This window comes from Manis javanica, chromosome 1 (assembly GCF_040802235.1).
Source record: "Manis javanica isolate MJ-LG chromosome 1, MJ_LKY, whole genome shotgun sequence".
Taxonomy (NCBI): domain Eukaryota; kingdom Metazoa; phylum Chordata; class Mammalia; order Pholidota; family Manidae; genus Manis; species Manis javanica.
In genome coordinates, this window is record NC_133156.1 from 53,325,676 (window position 1) to 53,347,277 (window position 21,602).

The window sequence follows — 21,602 nt, forward strand, 5'->3', positions numbered from 1 at the left end:
TGTCACAGAGGGAGATAGTGTCTTTTTTTTTTTTTGAGAGGGCATCTTTCATATTTATTGATCATATGGTTGTTAACAACAATAAAATTCTGTATAGGGGACTCAATGCACAATCATTAATCAACCCCAAGCCTAATTCTCAACAGTCTCCAATCTTCTGAAGCATAACAAACAAGTTTTTACATGGTGAACAAGTTCTTACATAGTGAATAAGTTCTTACATGGTGAACAGTGCAAGGGCAGTCAGGAGGTAGTGTCTTACTGATGTTTTTTCCAGAACCTGGACAGGTTTTTATTTCCTGTTTTTCATATAACTGAGTTGGGTTTCTTTCACTTGCCCTCAAAAAAGGCTGTTGGACAAATTGAGATTAGAGCCCTAATCTAATTGAGACTAGTCCTAGTTTGCTGCATTCCCCACTACACTTGGGTGCTTCCCCTATAGTCACTTGCTTAGTTTACATTGCCTCTGGATTTACTGTCTAGTGAGAGGCGGCTCAGACAGCACCTTCCAAATAAAACTTAATAGCAGAAGGTGACTAGAAATGAGAACTGGTGTGGGAAAGCATAGGCCTTGGAAAGGGTTAGTAGAATTGCCGTGTGGATACCACTTCAGCTCACATGTGGCTCAGTAAGAAGTGAGGAAAAATGATTAGGCTTTCTCTTCTTCCTGTTTTTCCAAATTCTGTGCCACTGAACATGGCCAAAAATGGTATAAGAATACTAGCATAATAGCTGTATTGGTTTGGGAGGAAAATAAGCAGTAGTTCGACAAAACATTTACCAAGTGCTTCTATCATACAAAGTACTAAAGGATAAAATGGATGAAATTAGGGTGTGTATATCAGTCAGATTGGACTAGGTTTTGCGGCAGTAACAATCTCTAAATCCCAGTGGCTTTTAACAGTGAAAATTTATTTCTTGCTCATGGTGCATATCCGCTGTAGGCTGACGAGGGTTCCAAGGCTGATAGGGTAGCCACTATCTCCATTATTGTCACCCGTCATCCCAGGTGGGAAAAAAGAAATTAAATGACACATACCACTTTCACTCACAACTCATGGGCCAGAATTAGGCCCCACTCAACTGTAAGGGGCCAAAGTACAGTCCTACCTCGTGTTGGGAGAGGGAGACTAGAAATATTTGTTGACTAACACTCATGATGTCTATGGTAGTTAAGTTACAGCTTGTCTTTGATGGAGGGGGGAATAAAATGCAAAGGGGAAATCAAATGTAGATGGGGAGAGCGGTGGGGGTGAAGGGGATACTGAGGTGGAACGAACAGGCCTCAGGGTTCCATGAGTGTGTGATTCAGTCTGCTGAACCTTAAGTTACCATTTGTTGCTTAAAATACAGAATTTCAGACCTCACCCCAGTTTGGATTGAATTAGAATCTGCATTTTAACAAGATTCCCCAGGTGACTTGTAGGCACATTAAAGTTTGAAAAGTTCTGATATGTACAACAAATGAGAGTATTTTAGGTGGCATGTGGACGTCTGTTTATCTTAATAATTATTTAATAATTATTTTAATAATATTTGATAATTGTTCTGTTACATTCTTCTTTTGCTTATGGAAGTAATATCAGATAAAACAGCCTATCTCACCAAAAGTTAGTCAATTTAAGAAAAATATGAAGTAAATAAGAGCACAGGTAAAACACCAATATGGGATGAAATGTTAACACGGTGCCTGAATGCCTATAGTCTGGGAAACCCTGCCCCACTAGAGATGTTCCTGACCTCCCATTTCCCCAGCCTGGCCTTCCCTCTTGCCAGGCTCCCTGGCCTCACCCGGCTCCCTGTCAGCTTGCAGAGTCACCTGTGACAGCCTCTTAGCTGTCCCAGGTAGGAGGAAGCAGGAAAGAGACACACCCGGAGTCTGAACATGGAAAGGGAAATGGCCATTCAAGTTCCAACTGTCTGGGTGGGAGGGGGATTTATCTGGAAATATCAGGCCAAATAAGCATTAGGACCCTGAATCATCCAGCACATGTCCTCATTTTCCCAATCACTGTGTATGCATGTGTGTATACAGCCTCAAATTCTCTCCATGGAATGTTCTCCAACTAAAATAGAAAATCCTGGATAAGAGCAATGGTGTTCAGAATATTCCTTTGCTAATTTCCATTTTAAACTGATCCATTAGAGGAAGTTTCTTTCTGAGTCCTCAGTAGTGGGTGATGATAGCTTCATAAGGTGATGCCTTTTTAAAAAATCTTATAATGGCCCTTACACCCCACACTCCAAGATGTTCATGCCCTAAACCCCAAAGCCTGCGAGCGTGTTACATTACATGGCGAAAGGGCCTTTGAAGGTATGACCAAGGATCTTGAGATGGGAAGATTATCATGGATTATCTAGATGGACCCAGTATAAACTGAAGGGTTCTTAAAAGAGGGAGGCAAGAGAGTGAAAGGCAGTGAGGAGATGTGCCCATGGAGGCAGGTGTAGTAATGTGCTCTGGATGTAGAGGAGGAGACCACTAGCCAAGGAGTGCAGGTTGAAAAGGAATGGGAGGAATAGCGGCTAGAAAAGACAAGGAACCAGGTTCCCCTAGAGCTTCCTGAAGAAACACAGCCTTGATGACACCTTGATTTTAGCCCCATAAGACTCATTTTGGACTTCCAACTTCCAGAACTGCTAGATGATACATGTGCATTGCTTTAAGCCACTAAATAGTTTGTGGAACTTCGTTACAGCAGGAAGAGGAAGCCTGTCTGCCTCCACCCCCCACTGCAGGGGCAGGGGAGTGGGTGCAGACTCCAGCAGCAGTGGGGTTAACTTCCCAATGAACACCCTCACTCCCTGGATGGCTATTATTCCATGAATGCTGATGCCCATCTGGATGGTGAGCAAGTTGGACCAAAAGATGTCTCCTTTTCAAAGACCCTGCCAGCATAAAAGAACCCTTCAAGTCACTCCCACAGGGATATACAAATGGGCAAGCTGGCCCTAGGTATGGTAGGGGGGGAGGTGGTCCCACTTCCCTGCTCCAAATCTAAGTAGGATTCTGTGGATTTAGGGAGAAGGATGCATGGTGGCTTCCCACAAATCCCCCTTGTTCTCCTGGTCCCATTTTGTACTTTTTCCTAAACATTAACAATGCTTTTAATTTTTTTCCCATGGATCCCAGAGGCTGAAGGTCATTTATTTCCTGCCTTCTGACAATGATATTTGATCCACTTGAAATTAACTCATACATCTTACTTTTGGTTGTTGAAGTGTAACAAGCAAAAATATGCTGTGCCTTCCTCCACACAGAAATCCTAGTTTTTTCCCACTCTGTTCCTCCCAGCTGTGTGACTTTTAGTAAGTCACAATACTGCTCAGGGCCTTGTTTCCTCATCTATTAAACTGGAGTGATAAGCCTAAATTCTAAGGGTTGTGAGAATTGAATTATTAAAGGACATGATGTAGGGAAAACATCTGTATCAATGTTCAATTGATGCTGCTCCACTAATAGTATCACGACACTTTTCTCCTACGTTAAATGTTGTTTTGACTTAAGTTAACAGAGTTTTGACCTAAGAGATATGACACTTTGTGAGATTTCCGCCCCCCCCTGGATTCCTGGATATAGCATCTTCTTACTCTGCCATCTTCTGCTCTCCAATGTCCTGTACCCACAATGTCCATTGTTGGCTGAATATCCAGCATCTACTTCTCCTTTTTCCATCCCAACAGACCTGGTTTTCTAGTTTCTACTCCCCTGAGGTCCTTGTGTCTGAGCCCATCCCCACTCCAAGGGCCTGATTGATTGGCCTAAGGGTGATTCCCAGTAACTGGTTCAGGAAGTGGATTTGAGCAAATGATCATATGCATTGCCTCAGCGACAGTTACTGGGTGAGGGTATGTGTGTGGCCTAAGCTGAACTGAGGTCTAATGTCCTCTTTCCCTAGATGTAACAAGTGAACAAGTCCATTTGCTGCAGGTTGCCCTATGCCACAATGAAGGAAGCCAGCTCGAAATGCAGTCAACATGTAGAGAAGGGCTGAGCCCAGAGAGCCACAGAGAGTTCAGAGTGCTGATTATACTGTACTAAAGCCCACACAATTTCTCAACTCCTTGTTGCAAGAGACAACATACACTCTTGAGTGTAAATCTGTTTGCTTTGGGGTGAAGCTAGAGGACTCCCCGTGGAAGAATGTTCTCCTCTATGTACATGGGCATGTGCTGTACAAAAACACTATATCTTGCATTGTTTCCAAGCCTACAAAGCTCCCTTTAAGGGTGTGAGTCAGGTCTGGTAACTGCAAGGCTAGGTGAGTTCCAAAAAAATCTAGACCAAGTATCATACTTTCTCTTTATGGAAGTAAGAAGCCCACTGAAGATGGGATGGTGGTGAATCTTGGGAGACCTTCAATGGCAAGTGAAGCGAGACCCTAATTTACCCTTTCTGCCAGAAACTCTAGTCCCCTCAGAGAGGCAGCGCATCTCTGAGGTGCAGCTTAGCATGGTGGGAAGAATCATTTAGAATCTGGACTCTGATCTAGGTCTGGATCTGGACTCCCCCAACTCCCTAGTTGTGGAGAAGTCATTCAATACCTCTAATTTACCATTTACTGAGTGTTTCTGAACATCTCCTGTGCTGAGCACTATTCTAAGTGCTTTCTGTGGACTAGCTCACTTTATCTTTATGTCTCCAAAGTGGGTATGTTTTACTAATGGGGAAATGGGATCAGAGGAATGAATAACTCACTCAGAATCACAGAGCTGTAAGCAGGGATAGCTGAGATTTGGACTCAGACAGTGGGACACCAGAGACATCTGGTCAACCCCAGCCACCACATTACTGCCTCCAAATGTTGGAGAAGCAGGAGTGGCTGGTCATATCCCAGTAGGAAGCTGAGGGAAAATTACAAGGAAGCTTTGACACTCAAAGTTCCTCCATTCTTTTATTTTCAGCTCACTTAGTTCCACAGACAGCCTCAAAGCTATGAAGATTTGCTTTCAGCTGTCCATTTTGCAGCATGAAACATTTGTGTCCTCCTAAGTTAGGCATGGCAAGTATGCAGGAGGGTTGGGAGCTGAGCCTTCCTGTAGTTACACTTCCCCAGCTCCATTAACACCATTAAGTAAGACCTACACATACTTGGCAATAGATAACTCCCTCTGAGAGCCCCCTTGCAAGGCTCAGAGACCAGACTCACTCTTTAGAGGCTCTGGATTCCCATGCATCTCATGTGCCTGGTCAATTCCAACCATAATCCTGCCAGCCCCACATTTCAGACCAGCAAACTAAGTCCTACAGCTGCCAGGGAATCACCACTACTCCAGCTCAATCAGCAAACAAGACCTGGAAATGCTGGGCCTACTGTTAGAGCTCCCAACCAGTCATCCATTTTTTTGAGCACCATTGGATGATTTGAGCACCATGTCATCCAATAAATGGGATAGATGATGAATGTCTGCCCACTTCATCCACTTAAGGAGGACCAAAGAGGTTGTGTACATGAAAACACTTTGTAGACTATATATAAAAACACTTTGTTTATAGATGTGGTAGTTGCATGATTAGTCATAGTGTGGCCATTTCAAATTCCTTCTCCTCATTTTAATGCCTCAATGAAAAATGGCAACAAAAAGGCTACCAAGTCTGTGTGGGACAGTAGATAACAAAGGTAAAGGTACAGGCTTTGGGGTCCAGAGGACTGGGTTTCTGACACTTACCAGCTATGTGACACTGAGACATTGCTTAGGCTCTGAGGTTCAGATTCCTTGTGTGAAAGCAGGGGGATGGTGATACCCACGTCACGGTTGTGAGAATCTGTTTGGATTTAAAGTGCTATCATGAACACCTGTTTTGTCTGAGCCACCATCAATCACTCCCCCATGTTCTAGAAGAAGGATCTTGATTTCCTCCTGAGGACGTCCCTACTGCATGCGGTCTTAGTGGGGTTTCCAGTCAAAATGCCCTGTGTCCCCTGGCCTGAGAGTGCCCCCAAACCCTTGCCTTCCTACAGCCTCTGTGCTGGGAATCTGAAGCCTGTGTGTGACACGGAGATGGGAAGCCATTGGAGCTGAAGAGGCCGTGGTTTGGTCCTGTCATTGAGAGCCCTGTAACTCATCTGCCTTCCGTTGGGAGGCCCGGCTCATCTGCCTTTCCTCCTGTTCTGTGAGCTCCCCTGGAGCCTTCTGCTATCGCCCATCTTTGCTTGTTGGCCAGAGTAGATTTATGTTGCCAATAACTGCCTGAGCACTCTAGCTGCTCCCCAAACTTAGCCAAAGAGCTTACCATGTACGTACTACATACGTAACAAATGATAGCTCTGGATTCAGCGGACTGTATCACAGCCCTGAGACCTGTTCATTCCACCCCATCTTCCCCCACCCTCACCTTTCTTTCCTCCTGCATAGGACTGGTGCCCTTTTTATTCCTCATCTACATGGTATTCCCCCTCCATCAAAGACAACGCCCAAGGCCCAGCACTTACCTACTATGGGCATCATAAATGCTGCTCACCCGGTATTTCCAACCCCCATCCTTCCTTCCAACATATAGTAGTATTGTACTTTCTGGTCTCCTTGTGGTTGGATGGGGCCTAGTTCCAGCAAATGAATTGTGGGTGGAAGTGATGTCATTTAACCACCAGTGCATGTCCCCCACATCCCCCAGAGTTTTTATACCCTCTGGGATGGTGACCAAGCATATTTGAGATGGTGGCTGCTCTATCAGCCTGGGCACCCTTGCCAACTTACAACAGACAGTAGTGTGAGCAAGAAATAAATTTTTGTTGTTAAAAGCCACTGGGATTTAGGGGTTGTTTTTCTATTGTAGCGAAGTCTACCCTGACCTGACTGAGACAAATAACCACTCTTCTTTCGGCACATTGCATGTTAGGAGCTCTTGACAAGTGTTATCCAACTGCTTCCTTTCCTCCTCAAATCTACAACCATGATGCTGGTATTCTTATACCATTTTTGGCCATGTTCAATGGCACAGCACTTGGAAAAACAGGAGGAAGAGAAGAAAACCCAGTGCTTCTTACTTTGGGTCATTATGATGTACACCATACTTCAGGAAGCAAAGTACTGCCCTGGAGTCATGAGGATAATGAGTTCTTGGGTGTAGACGTACAGCCCATCATTCTAGCGGGGACTCAGCCAGCCAGCACATGTCGGGCTGAAACTGTGTGTTGGGTGCTGTGCTGGGCGTAGGCAGGTGGGGGCACGTGCGAGTGGGAAAGCGAACAATCAGCTCAGCACTGTTCCAGGCACGAGCACGATGGCCTAGAAGTAGAGAGGCAGGAATGACTAACTCCAGTTTTGGAGATTCAGGTGACACTTGAGTCATCCTTATAGAGAGCAGGACTTAGCTGGGCCAAAAGGAGCTTGGAAGCAAAGCCAAGGATACTAAGTGTGTTGGCGGGGAGAATTCTTAACCCCCAGCTCCCCAGGTACAGTAGAGAGCAACCCCCCTGGAAACATGGTGTTCAGAAAATTTGCATGGCAGGTCAGCTCCTCCAGCCCTTTCTTGCTGAGGGCTGGGGGTGTGGGCAGCTGAGGAAGCAAGTGTTCATTAGGTATTTAGGAAAGAGCAGAGACTTTATCTAACACAATGCCAGGAGGTATGGGAACAACTTAAGTGAGACCTTCTCCATGATGCTTGGAAGAAATTAGCAGACCTGGGGCCCAGGAGGGTGTCATGCTGGCACTTGGGGGTGAAGCATACAGGAGCTGAAGAGGCTTGGGCATTGGCATGGTTTCAGGTTTCAAGTGGACTTGAGTATGAGCACCACAGCCCTGGAGTTACTGTTCCACAGAAGGCTTCAGCAGACTGACAAGATCATAGGAGAGGTCTTGTGCCGAAGGGAGAGGCACCTCCCATTTTGGCAGATGCAGGAACACACCCTATATTAAACTGGTTTACTTGACAGAAAATGCACCCTCCTCTCATATTGCACACAATGAACATGACAATTTTGAAGAAAATGATGAAGTTAACACCCTTTAATGATGTGAATGCCAATAAACATTTGAAAGTATGCTCAGCCTTGTCAGTAATCAGGGAAATGAAGAGCAGTGATTCATACTGGTGTGGTTAGATTGAATTTTTGAGTTGGTGCAGGATCTCCTGAAACATATGTTCTTTCCTGCTGGACTTGAACCTGGGAGGAGATAGGCTGCTGCTGCTGCAGCCATCTTGCCACCTTGAGGGGAGAGCTTGTCTGAGAATGGAGCTATGTTAGAGGAAGGAGATAAGGGAGGGAGGGAGACATCAGCACCTGACAGTGAGTCTCTGGACTCAAGCTGTACCTGAGGCTGGTACTCCCCTGGACTTTTAAGTTATGTGAACTATGTTTCAGCCAGATTTTCCATCTCTGGCAAGAGTTCTAGCTGACGCAAGCCTGGTGATGGTGGAGTGAAAGCTCATGATATTTGTCACTTACTGAGTGTTTATTACCTGCTGTTTGAAACACTTCTCTGTGTTAACTTCATTTAATCCTCCCAACAAGCCCAGGAGGAAGGGAGGGCACTCTTTCCCTTATTTTACAGACAAGGGAATGGAGGCCTAAAAACTTGCCCACAATCCCACAGCCAAGCCTAGACCTCGGCAGTCTGGCCCCAGAGCTTGTACTGCCAACCACCGCTTTACTGGAACCTTGGGAGCAAGGCATGAAGGTTTGGTGCTTTCTCTGCAGCTGATCAAGGCTGCTTTGCCTGCAGGTCCATGCATGTGAGCTTTGCCAGTGGGATCCCAGATGTTCAGTCTGTGAGGAAAACCCGCAAGATGTTTTCAAATTCATCATCTTCTACATTTAGAGGAGGAGGAGGAGGATTTTCCATCATGCAGCACGATGGTATGGGATTCATTTGGTAATGAATAAATTGTTCTCCATTACTGGGGATTTTTTCATCTCACTTTGAAGTTGGAGACACAAGACCCCTGCTTATTCATGGTGGTGTTCACTTCTACTTGGTGATTTCACACAATGTTTGCTGACAGTATTTCCCCCATTTGTACTCTCTGAGAAGATGTTATTTACTGTCCCTGGTGCCAGAGGAAAAAAAATTAGGTCACTGCCTCACACATCTTCCTTAAACCATCCAAACATGTGCTTCCTTGGGCAGAGATGCATCTTCTGAAGAAGATAAAACTAGCTTTTCGCGAAGACTGCTGTGTTCTCAGATGCTTGGAGATAGCTTCTGAAATCCTGTCAAATCGGTTTCTTCTTCTTTTATGAGGTGCTTGACCTGCAGCCTCTGTCCAGCTGTAACATCATCATATTTTAGAGTCCTACAGTCAGTGAGTGCCTGGAGCACTGACTCACTGCGCGCATCTCCCTCTTCCACCGGAGGTTATCCCCAGGGTGCCCAGCTGGCCTAGCGCCTCCCACTGGTGGCAGGTATCTCCGAGATGCCTAGGGGTCACACTACCCACACTGGACACAGCATATAGACAGGCAGACTTGTACATATGCACTCTTTTGAAATCTGGCATCTCAAATACTGGTGTTTTGTGGGTGAGGCTTTATAAAAAGAGTCACTGGCCCACCTCACTTCAGCCAAATTATATCAATGTGGGGTCACACTTTTTGTTTTGTTTTTGGTTTGGGAGAAGTCATAATTTTTTTGAAATAATTTACTTTATTTTGTTTTGTTTTCCTAATACACAGAACATTGGAATATGACCCTAATATAGTGTAGAATTTTCATCCCTTCCAAAATTAAAAAAAAAAAATGTTACGTGAAGACCAAGCATTAAAGTTCTTTTGGAGCCACATGCAACATTTAGGCTCAAAATATTTCACTCGGACAGAAACTGAGAGAATGTGTATATGAGGCATTTGAGTCAGACAGATTGGGGTCAGATTCAAGGACTGTACTTAGTAGCTGTGGGACTTTGGGAAAAATACTCCATATCTCTGAGCTTCAGTTTCCTTCCTCTATAAATAAGGAAAATAGTATCTCTGTGAAAGGGATGAAGAAGAATATAAGTATCTGAGACGTAAGAGATACTCATCAAGTGCGAGCTGCTTTTATTATTGCCTTCCCTGGTGCTTTCCCCCCAGATGAGATTCCCATGGGGACTGAAGTATAAACTTCAGGCTTAAGTGGGGAAGCTGAAAGAAGTAAACGGCAGTGTGATGCCCAGGTATAAGCTTTGTGTAAACAAAATTTATGAAAAGTATAACTCAAAAACAAAAGGATATTGGAATCAGTCATTTGCTTTCAGAAAGATTCTTCTTGAAGCTGTAAACTTCCCCAATTCATCTAAAACATGACTTCTTGCTACTCTTGAGAATGTATTCCAGACATACTATGGGGTCTGTTCTCCAGGACATTGCTGTAGATCCAGGAGAGACTGGGCTTCTCTCAAAAGGCAGATTTAAGGCAGAATCCAGGGCACTGCTAGCTCATAAGATGAGACAGATGAGCAGAAAAGAGCTGGACAGAAGAGGGAAGAGGAGTGGGCCTGGAGGAGGGGCAGTCTTGGAAAGCAGGGGACATGGCTGAAGGAGACCCCTTAGGAGGAATGCATGCAGCAGGGTGGGAGAAGGAGGGGAGAGGGGACAGGGGAGAGGGGGCCCTTTGGCTGCATGAGAAGGGACACACAGAAATGCTTAAAATATTCCTTACTTCTATTATATCATGAAAAAATGGCAGTGACCAGAGCTGCCTGGATTAGGAAAAAAGGCTGTAATTCCATTTTGGGCTTCTGGTGAATTAAGTTTGTGGTTCTGTGGTTTGTGATGTCACCAGGACCCCTGGTTGGAATTACAGCCTTTTCATTTACAACTTGGTAAGTGGGGAGGCTGAGGTTCCATAATGGCTGCTTGAAATGTGGGGAGGACCCAAAGGTCAAGGTGGGCCTGGGAGGTCAAGTTCTGGAGGCTGGTCCTTTCTAGCCTTAGTGGGCAGATAGTCTGGGTTAAGCCACTTTTCCTGTTCTCTGTTTCTTCTCTCCCTGTCTCGCCATCCCTCCCTACTCATTTCCTCAAGTTGCACAGCTTGATTTTCCCATGATTTATTTTATAAAAAACCCAAGTTAACCAGATTCCTCTGTCCTTCATGCTCATTAAGCTCACAGTTCAAACCTTTCCAGCTCAAAATCCACCCAAGAAGGGCTCAAATGTGACATGTCTGATTTCTGAAGGAAGGACCCTGCTGTGAGTTGGGCAGCTCACTTCTGTCTTTGGTTCTGCCCAACCTCCCACTTGACTGTACATGCCAAGGTCCACGAGTGGTGGAGCCCATGGTTTTGTCTCAGCAGAGTGACTGTGGCCTCCAGTGCCTTTGGTAATCCTAGTTCCTCAGCCTCCATTTATTCTTCAGCCCCTAACAAAGATTTTCTTAATATTTATTATGTACCCAGGGATGCTAGGCCAGGTCTGGGGTGTTGTACAAAGCTGGATACGATTGCCGTCCTTGTGCAGGTGCCATCTTCCCGCTTGACACTGCCATCCTGGGGTTGCAGAAATCTCACACTTAGTCTCAGTCCTTATCTCCAAACCCATGCCTCCTCAAGTGTCCCCCATTTCAGTTTCAGGCATTTTCATTGCCCAGTCGCTCCAGCCCAGAGTAGGAGTGTCCTGCCTGATTTCTCCTTTCCCTTCATCCCCAGCACCCAGTCCGCCAGCTAGTTTTGTCCATGGTATTCTGGACCACTTTGCTCCACCTCAACAACATCGTTGTCCTCCACCAGCTCTTCATGATAGCAACAGCACCCCAGTGGCACCTCCCACTTCTTTACTGTTCTTGCTAATCCAGGAGTTCTCAAAGTGGGGTCCCCAGACCCATAGCAGCAGCATCCATTGGGAACTTGTTAGAAATGCATATTCAAGGGCCTCCTGCAGGCCTGTTACATCGGAGTCTGGGGTGGGGGCCAGCAGTCTTGAGTTTAACAAGCACCCCAGGTGATTTTGATGCAGGCTCATGTTTCAGAATATCCTCCATCCATTCTCCAACCTGGCAGGGTACTCAGCACTTTCTAAGCATTCTCTTATTTGCTCCCACTTACAGGTGAGGAAACCAGGGCCTGATCTTAGAGGGTAAACTGGATTGCATAACTTTCCAGCTGAAAACCCTGCAGGAGCTTCCCACTGCACTTTTCACGCCTGATCTGAAAGGCAAGCTAGATCTATTTACTGATGCCCCCCTCCAATGAACATTGCAAACAGATGAGCCATAAATGCAAAGAAAATCATGGGATCATATTTTGAGCTGACCCCACACCATCTGCCCCTGGCCTCTCTCCCCAACATCCGTTTGAGCAGCTCTTTTCCTTAGACTCCCTTGCTTTCAGACATTATCATCTTTCAGTTCCCTGAACACACAATTCCCTTCTCAGCCTCAGGGCCTATGCACACACTGTACCGTCTGCCTGGAACACTCGCTGTCCCCTTACTTCAATGGAGAGCACCTTTCCCTCATCCTTCAGGCTCAGCATAAATGTCACCTCCTCAGACAAACTGCCCCTTGCTGTCTTAACATAGGTTTCCCTGGTGTTTTCCATTTGAATTCCTTACCTGTTTCTGCACAGCCTACACAATTAGTAGTAACTCTATTCATTTTTTCCCCCCTGTCTGCTCCACTAGGAAGCAAGCTCTTTGGTGATAGAATTGCGCCTGGTCTCTACCAAATTCCTAGTGTCTAGCATAAACCCAGAAATATAGCATGGAATGAATGAATGAATGAATGAATGAATGAACATGGTTTAGATTACTTTGTTTTGCCAACAAAGTCCTCATTTATCCTCACATTTCAGTTCAAATAGCACCTTTTCTTGGGAGCCTTCCCTCATTCCAAGCACAATGAAATCTGTGTTCTCCCAACACTCTCTGGATGGCACCATTACGACACTCATCTCCTTGCGAGGCAGTGAGGACAGTGGGAAGGCACAGGTGTGGGCTTGGAGGCACAGAGACCTGGGTCCACAAAACAGCCCATGTACTTCCTGGTTGTGTGCCATTTCGTTTCACCGAGTTCTTGTGAGGATGGAGATGATGTGCCTGGCATAGAACAGGCCCTTAAGAAGTGGTAGCTGTCATTGTTGTAGAGCTAGGTGTTCACATAACTGTCTCACCTGAGACTGGGAGCTCTGGGATGGCTGGTTGAGTGTGGAGGCATAGTGAGTCCTCTGCACAACTCTCCCCATACACGCTCAAGGCCTGGCTTTGGTGGCCAGCCGGCTGGAGGACAGTGAGAGGGCTGTGTTTGTGAGCGAGCCTGGCCTGTGGGTCACAGGGAAAGGGGACACAACTGGTTTGAAAGGCAAGCTACATCTATTTACTGATGCCCCCCTCCAATGAACATTGCAAACAGATGAGCCATAAATGCAAAGAAAATCACGGGATCATATTTTGAGCTGAGTATCCCATTTGCTGAGAGAGACCACTGAGTTGTTTTGTGGTACCGCTTGGCTGGGCCCAGCAGGCTGCTTTCCCATCTGAAACATCTTCCTTCCAGCACTTGGCCCTAGTTGCATGGGTGGCAAGAAAGGCAGGAGACATGGGTTACTGGGAGGTACATTGGGTGTTTGCCTGACCCTCACTTGGTGACAGGTGAAGTCTGCTTTTCTCCCTCCAGGACTCCTGGGCTTGCAGTAGGTGTGCTGACTGCCAGGCCGGTCTGCCCTTGGTGGTAATCTGCCCTCTTCTGTGGAGATTCTAAACTGCTCCACCCACTGCTGACCTCCACCCGCACTGGTGAACAGGAGACCCACCTCTAAGTTTGGCAGCATCTGCCATCTTGCTTCAGGGGACATTTTACATGGGAAATTTATATCACTATCATAAACAGTAAACCACTGTCAATTGCCATTAAGCAATAACAAAAATACAACACAGGCAAAGCTCACTTGGTCCTTTTTAGTTAGATCTTTTTGCCTGCGAGAGACTTGAGCTTGAAGCCTTCTTTCTCTTAAAAGGGAGAACAGCAGGTTTTAGAGGTGTGTTAAAGTCATATTCACATTAAACTTTGATCTTTGCCTTGACATAATCAGAAGGTGTGAAAGAGAATTGCGAATAATTCCTTGATTTAATGATATTTAAGGCTATGGCTGGGATACCGCATAAACATATTAGGCATAGTGACTACAGTCAACAATACTGTATTATGTACTTCAAAACTGCTAAGAGACTAGACCTGAAATGCTTTCACCACAGAAGAGAAATGGCAGTTATGTAAAGTGACAGAGGTGTTAGCTAAAGCTCCTGTGGCAATCATATTACAGCCTATAAATGTATCAATTCGTCATGTTGTATATCTTAAACTTATACCATGTTATATGTAAGTGATCTATGTCTATATATATCCAGAAGAATTTATATATATATGTATATACACACATGTATAAGAACTAATACATAGTGAAAAGGCACTAAGTGTTTTACATAGATTAACTCACTTTTCTTTACAGCAACTCTATGATGTTGTATTATAATTACCCCCATTTCATGGATTAGGAAACTGAGGCACCAGGAGGTTGTATTAGCTGGTGTTAGCCCATGTTAAAGCTTGTGAGTATTGGAGGCAGAATTTGAGCCTCACTGTCTGGTTCTAGATGCCTTGATCTCAAATGCAACTCTTGACAGCCTTTTGAAGGTACCACTTGTCCCAACACTTGGGGACTGTGGGCTGTGTGAAGGGCTGCAGGTAGTGAGGCCAGGCCATCTCTTCCCTGGCACAGTGGGTCGGCACAGGTGGAGCAAAGCGACCATTGGTGGAGCTGCTTCCTCCCTGGGCCTGGAGCCGTGGCCAGCGTTGCGCCTGTAGTGCTCTAGGGTCTTTAGTCCATTCTCCACGCTGAATGCCTGTTGCAGGCATGGCGCTGTGCTGGACACTGCAGTCATGGAGACGAGTGTGCTCCAGGCCCTGCTCTCAAGGGCCCAATGTTGTCCAGTGGAGGAGAGAGACTAGCAAATGGGCAACGAGAAAAGAGCTGCACAATGGAGTTCCATTACAGAGGGGAGCCGGTGGGCGAGATGGGCTGCGGGGACCTTGAGCAGGTTGGAGGTGGAGAGATAGATGGGGTTTGGAGAATGCTTCCTGAAGTGAAGAGGGAAACAGGATGTGCAGAGCAGAGGGAAAGCATGAGAAAAGGCCCAGGGCTGACCTGGTTGGGTACAGGCAGGGCAGCATGCTTCTCAGCTCCCCTGGAGAGTGTAGGCAAGCCTGGATTCCCCTCCTGCTCTTGCTCTGAAGTTCTGGGAATCCCTGCAGGGAAGCACTTATGCTAACTTTGTCATTGCTTTTCAGATGGGACAGCTTTCAGACATGTGTGCACTGACCAGCGAAGACCTCTGGTTCGACAGAGAAAAATGGAAGCTTCAGTCTCCAGCTGTTCCCCAAAGAACCGAAAGACTGTCTGCTTTGTACAGAGGTACCACCGCTGCAGCCTGTGACTCTGAGGTGCAAACTTGGCCAGCCCGGAGTGGTAATTTTAGGGGGGAGTTTTATTTTAAACCCCACACTGGCAGTTGGGTCAGATTTTTATGTGATGATTTTGTGTTCTGCATATAAGGAAGTACTGCTCATTGGCTGCTATGAATTGCCCCAAACATCTCTCTCCAGAATAAACTTGTGCTTTGCAGCCGAAATGAAACATACTGGGGCCACACTCAGAACAGAATGTCCATGGCTTGGCGTGGTGGTCCGTGGTGAGCTGCTGACATGAACCCTGGAGTGGGAACCGCCACACTGCATAGCTGGAGCTCTCTATGGAAGGCAGGAGCCTTCAGGACACGGAGCTTAAGGGCTGTGATGAGTGGCAGGCTGTGAACATTTTGGCGGGATGCAAATGCACTGGACTATTTTTAACGGAGGCACGTACTCTTGTGCAGCATTTGATGAGTGGTGGTGGCAGGCCAGTTTTGGCACAGAAAGGGAGGAAAAATAGCCACAATTCAGATCTTCTAGCCAGAGCAGTTTAGAATGTATCTCCATGGAAAATGGAAATTGTTTGGGAATCTGCTCAGGAAACACAGGCAGGTAGGAAACCTGACCGCCGCTATTGACTGAAGGACACTGGCTGTGTTGTCTGACCTTTCAGGATGGCAGTGTCCTTTTTTGATAAAATGAGGAGGTTAGGCCATTAGGGAAGCTTTCAGGGCCTTTCAGATTTTTAAATCTGGTGAGTCTCTGGGAAAGGTAAATAGGAATTTTCTGAGATTGTTTTGCTCAGTGTATTGGGCAAGGTTAGTCTGGTGCAAGTTATGGAAACATTCTGGGAACTTATCAGTAGGACACTGAGTGCACTCACAGGATCAAAAGAGAAGCTGAGTGCCTGAGTCACGCAAAGGAGGGGAAGCAGGACAATGCTGGGGGTGTGGGTAGTGGACCTGAAATGTCGTCTCCTGGGGCTTTACTGATAAGTCTACCAAGTCTAACATTTTTTGGTCTTGTATGATTCTACCGTAGCTTTAGAGTTCCTGGGTGAGAGAGGGTCTGATTGACCTATCTTGGGTCCAGTACCAACTCCTTGGCAAGGGAACACGGGATGCCTGGATTGACAGGCCCACCAATGCTGTATGCAATGGGTGTGTGTGTGGTAGTGGGGCTGAGGGTGTGTGTAGGAGGTGGGAGGGAAGAATAATTTCCCAAAGGACAAGTGTGTTGTTATCAAAAAGAAAAAAAAGATAAAAAGGAGGCATAGATACTGCATGCACTAAAATAACAGATTTTCAGTACTCAGACATAATGAATAAAAGGGAGAAAGTTTGGACCATCACAGTGTCTATTTTTAAGGTCATAATGAGCACAGCTATTAGTCTTCTCAGTGCAGTCCTATCAAACGTTTGCTTAAATGTTCTAGTCAGTTGAGTAGAGACGAGCATTTCTACATGTGGTCTGTGATCTGGCCAGGATTCTGGCTATTTCAGCCACTTGTCCAGTCCATTGATGAGTAGAATTGAATGTACAGGATTAAATGAAGCTGAAATGAGTGGAATGATGGTATTAGGTCTGTCTTTTTTTTTTTCTCTCTCTCTTCCCATTCAGCTTTGATTTTGAGGAATTAAAAAGTTTTACAAAACTACAAACAATTTAACAAAGATTCCTTGGTGGTTATAAAAAAAGTCATTTCACTAGATTGGTTTCCCACAGTATACTGAACACAGGTAAGTTACATGGTATCTTTTACTTGGCAATGGAATGGGTAACAGCTCTGTATCCGGAGACAAATAGCCTGGTGTTAAATCCTGGCTCTGGCTTTGGGCTGAAATAACTTAGGCATTCTAGTTCATGCAAATAAAATTTCCAATTTGGGGTGATAAAATCACATAGCACCAGTAGTCTGTTTACTCAAATGTGTTGCTTTTGAAGCTCCAAAATATAGGTAAGACTCACTGATATTGTATAGATAGGCTGCATGATAGTTGGTTTATCTGTTGTCCTATTGATGGATGGTTAGGTTGCTTCTAATTTGTCTCTATTTCGAGCAACTCTCAATATTCTTGTCAACACTCTTTGCGCATTTGTGCAAGGAGTATCTCTTCAAGGGTGGGTGATGTGACACGGAGTCACTTATTCATAAGGTGTGTATGTTGAAAAATCTTACTAGATACTACCAATTTATTCTCCATAGTGGCTGCACCAGTCTAAAGCCCAACAAAGAGGATATGAGAGGCCTTGTCTTCCCACACCCATTCGGATACCTGGTATTTCAAACACTTCGTTTTTTCACAATCTGAGGGGTGAAAAGTGTTGTTGTCTGAATGTTTGTTTTCTTGATTGTGAGTGAAGGTGAAACCTTTCAGGTGTTTATCGGCCACTTGTCACTGGGAGAAACAGAGAAAGCTTTATGCAGGATGTAACAGCTGAGCCAGACCTCACTAGATGAGAAGGCTTTGGAGGGAGGCAAGACAGGGAGCCTGTTCCAGACTTAGGAAACAACAGAGCAGGCCGCAGGGCCATCGCGGCCAAGTGGTCCCATGCTTTGGGTCTGCCCTTTCCTGGGGTGGGGCTGCTGTTCCATCCGGGGCTGCCTCCTCCATGGTCCTCTCCACGACAAGGTCTGGAAGAGGTGGAAGGGTGACCCCCTCGCCTTCTGCTTCAGGGTCATCTTAGAATTCACACACATCTGCCTTGTCTGAGTGAAATTTAACTGGGGCTGAGGTAGCCAGATGTTTTTCTTCAGGCAGTAAAACCAACTGCTCACTAAAAAGCAGACCCAGTGAGAGCTCAGCCAACGAAGGGAAGGATCTAGACTAAATGGCCAATGGTGGGTATAGACTGATTGTTCAGTGGTATCACAGACAGAACTCTGCCCAGAAACCAAAGGTGGAAACCCAGCACAATGTGGGGACAGTGATCAGGATCAAAGGCAAGGCTAGCCTCCAAGAGAGCCTGGGAGGAAAAGCAGGGTAGTGTTTGAGAAAGAACAGTGTCTTCTTTTTTTAATTTTTAATTTTATTATTATTATTTTGTATTAAGGTATCATTGATATACATTCTTATGAAGATTTCACAAGAAAAACAATGTGGTCATTACATTCACCTTTATTATCAAGTTACCCCCCATACCCCATTGCAGTCACTGTCCATCAGAGTCCACAGAGTCCCTATTTGTCTTCTCTGAGCCACACTGTCTTCCCAGTGACCCCACACACTGGTCATGATACCCCACAATCCCCTTCTCTCTCTCTCCCCATCTGCCGTCCTCCACTCTTATCCTTAGGTAACCACTAGTCCCTTCTTGGAGTCTGTGACTCTACTGCTGTTTCGTTCCTTCAGTTTTGCTTTGTTGTTATACTCCACAAATGAGGGAAATCATTTGGTATTTGTCTTTCTCTGACTGGCTTATTTCACTGAGCATAATACCCTCCAGCTCCATCCATAGTTGTTCCAAATGTTAAGATTTGTTTTCTTCTTATGGCTGAATAGTATTCCACTGTGTATATGTACCACATCTTCTTTATCCATTCATCTACTGATGGACACTTAGGTTGCTTCCATATCTTGGCTATTGTAAAGTGTTGCAATAAAGGAGAACAGGGTCTTCTTAAGGCAGCTATTTTGTAGTATGTACATATATCAAATAATTATATCGTACACCTTAAACTCATACATTGTTATTAATATTATTGCTATTCTTTGCCCAGTCAGGGCCTCTGTGGATGATGGTAGGTGCAGCCACTGTCTGTAGACCCTGATTTACTGCTTACACATTATCTTGCCTTTTCTTTCAAGGAGAGCAGAGGAGCCTTGCCAGCAGGACCCAGACCTATCCTAGGGTAAATGGCCTTTGGGCTTCAGATGTTCTTGTGAAAATGGCAAAGTAAATTTTTGTCTTAATTGGTATTTCAACTTACTTCTTATAACAATACCATGAATTAGTTATTATTATCCTTATTTTCTTCTTTTTTCCAACCTTTTAGTATGACAAATTTTACACTCATAGAAAAGTTGAAGGTCTACTTTGGTGAACATTGCTATCCTCACCACCTAGATTCAACAAATCTGTCTCAGTTCCTTTGTCTCAATACATGTCTGTGTGCCTGCGTGTTTTGTTATCTGTACATATATGTATCTATATTGTTTCCTTTTGGCTGAATCTTTTTAAAGCCAGTTGTAAACATTACGATCCTTCACCTACTGGGTAGACAGAAATCCCCTGCTATCTGAGTGCAGAGAACTTGCTAAAATGACTTAACTAGGTCTAAAGTTATTAACCAGGTAACTGAAAGAGTCAAAAGAGAACTCCATGGAATCATGAAGAACGCAATTTCAGGAAGCAGGTGTCAATTTAGGGCTGGTGGCATAAAGGTGAAAGGTTGGGATCCTAAAACTAGAAACCTAGAGGAGAGGTTGTCATGTAGCTGAAATGCTGATGTCTGAGGCCAAGGTGCTGCTCAGCTGGTGCTGGTCTCTGGGCTGTGGGGCTGGCCCAGAGCCCGAGGAAGAGGCTGGTGGGAGGGGTTTGGGGTCTCCAGGGGCTGAGTACTGAGGCCGCTACAGGAAAGAAGCATAGTGGCCGGGTTGAAGGAGCCGTGCTGGGTCGCAGAGCAGGGACAGAAAGTCGGCAGCGAGGAGCGGGTCCCCTCTTCCTCTTCCAGCCTTACAGTCTCTCTCGTGCCCTTGGTTAGCAGAGCGTGTCATGTGGTTTGTAGACCCAGCATCCAAGGCCAAGTGTAGAAGGCTGAATGTGCACTCAAGAAATGATATCATGGTAACTGGCCCAAACCTTAAAATACTTAAGCTTGCATCTCCTAAAGTAACAATGTTATCCTACATACACCCAATGCTGTTATCATGCCTAAGAAACAGTAATTTCCTGATACCATCTAATGAACAGTCCTTGTTATAGTTTCCCTAATGACTTCCCAAGTGTTTTTTTATGGCTGGGATTTTAGTTCTTTTAGGAACAGATTCCAGTCAGTATTCCTAAATTGCATTTACTTGATGTTTCTCTTTTGTCTCATTCTAGAAGAGCTTACTGCCACCCTCCCCTTTTAAAAATAACCATGACAACCGGCTAGGCCAGCTGAGTTGCACAAAGTCCCCACCTTTTTGAATGTTGGAGTGTATCTTCATGGTGTTACCTTACTTAGTCCTCTGTGCCCAATATTTCCTGTATCCTAGAAGTTAAGTCTAAAGGCTGGATTAGATTTGTTCATTTTTGTCAAAAGTACTTCATAAGGGGTGTTAAGCATTTCATTGCAGTGTGTATTTTAGCAATGAATTATAATGTCATCTTTTAAGACATTTATTAATTTCGGACACACTTTTGTACCCCTGGAAACAAAAGCCAAACAAGTCTCATGGAAAGAGGGGGAAGGACAACCGTTTTCACTGTAACAGGTGCTCCCTGTTAGTTCTGGTAGAACTTGCCCTTGTCCCACCCATGCATCCCGGCCATCCTCTTGCGTCATCTGGAGATGTTCTGTACTATGTATGGGAATTTTTGCTCACTGGGACTACGTTTTATCCCTGAGTATCCTGTTTTGCAATCCTCTGGGTTCCCCACATGCCTTGCCACGTACAGTGTGGGGCATCACCACTTCCCTGCGCATGCTGGGCTTGGCTCTCTGCCACCTCTGAGTGTTCTGCCTAAGAGCTGGTTTGATGAGAACTGACTGTGAAGGGGGAGTGTTATCTTCTTCCCTTGTCCTCAGTTGTCTCTTTGGTAGCTCTCCCGGGGCTGCCTTGTAAGCGGTGCCCTGTGTCATGCGCCCACCCCCTCTGCCACTGGGTCATGCCTGACCCTCGTGGGTCTCAGCAGTGCTGGTGCTCTGTGCTTTGTCATTCACCACTTGGGAGAGTGGCCATCCTTCCCTTCCTTTGGCATCACCAAGCAGAGCCTCCATCTACTGCTTTGGATCCTCTTGGGTTTTATTTCCATCAGATCCATTTTGCCATATGTTTGAGTGGAAGGGGACTGGCATACTTGTTCTGAGCCAAGTCACAGGTAAGAGTTCTAGGGCTAGTTCCTTATTTTGGCTGTTTACAGGGTTCCAGGTATAGGGAAGTTTTGAGGAAGACTTCAGATGTAAGAAAGCCAGTAGCTCAGGTTCAAGACAAAGTGACAACTGACACCCACCTCTCCCGACCACCGATCCTAGTTTCTGTGAGGTAGGGGTTATGGTGAACTGGAGAGCCGTGAAAAAATAACCTCAGATTCTTTGTATTCTTCCTGTCAAGAGGTCAAGTCTATCTCCCTGA

At 45.4% G+C, this 21,602-nt stretch overlaps 1 long non-coding RNA gene across 5 annotated transcripts in view; it reads left to right on the plus strand.

Annotated features, from left to right (window-relative positions):
- LOC118967802 (uncharacterized) overlaps positions 1–21,602 on the plus strand; it is a 292,079-nt gene that overhangs the window by 110,771 nt on the left and 159,706 nt on the right. For 3 of the 5 annotated variants that reach the window (XR_005055032.2, XR_012129503.1, XR_012129508.1), the window contains one exon: positions 15,202–18,557. This is a non-coding gene — a long non-coding RNA (uncharacterized lncRNA). Of the gene's footprint in view, positions 1–15,201; positions 18,558–21,602 lie in introns of those variants that run through there. The other 2 variants (XR_012129505.1, XR_012129504.1) reach the window with 1 other exon arrangement.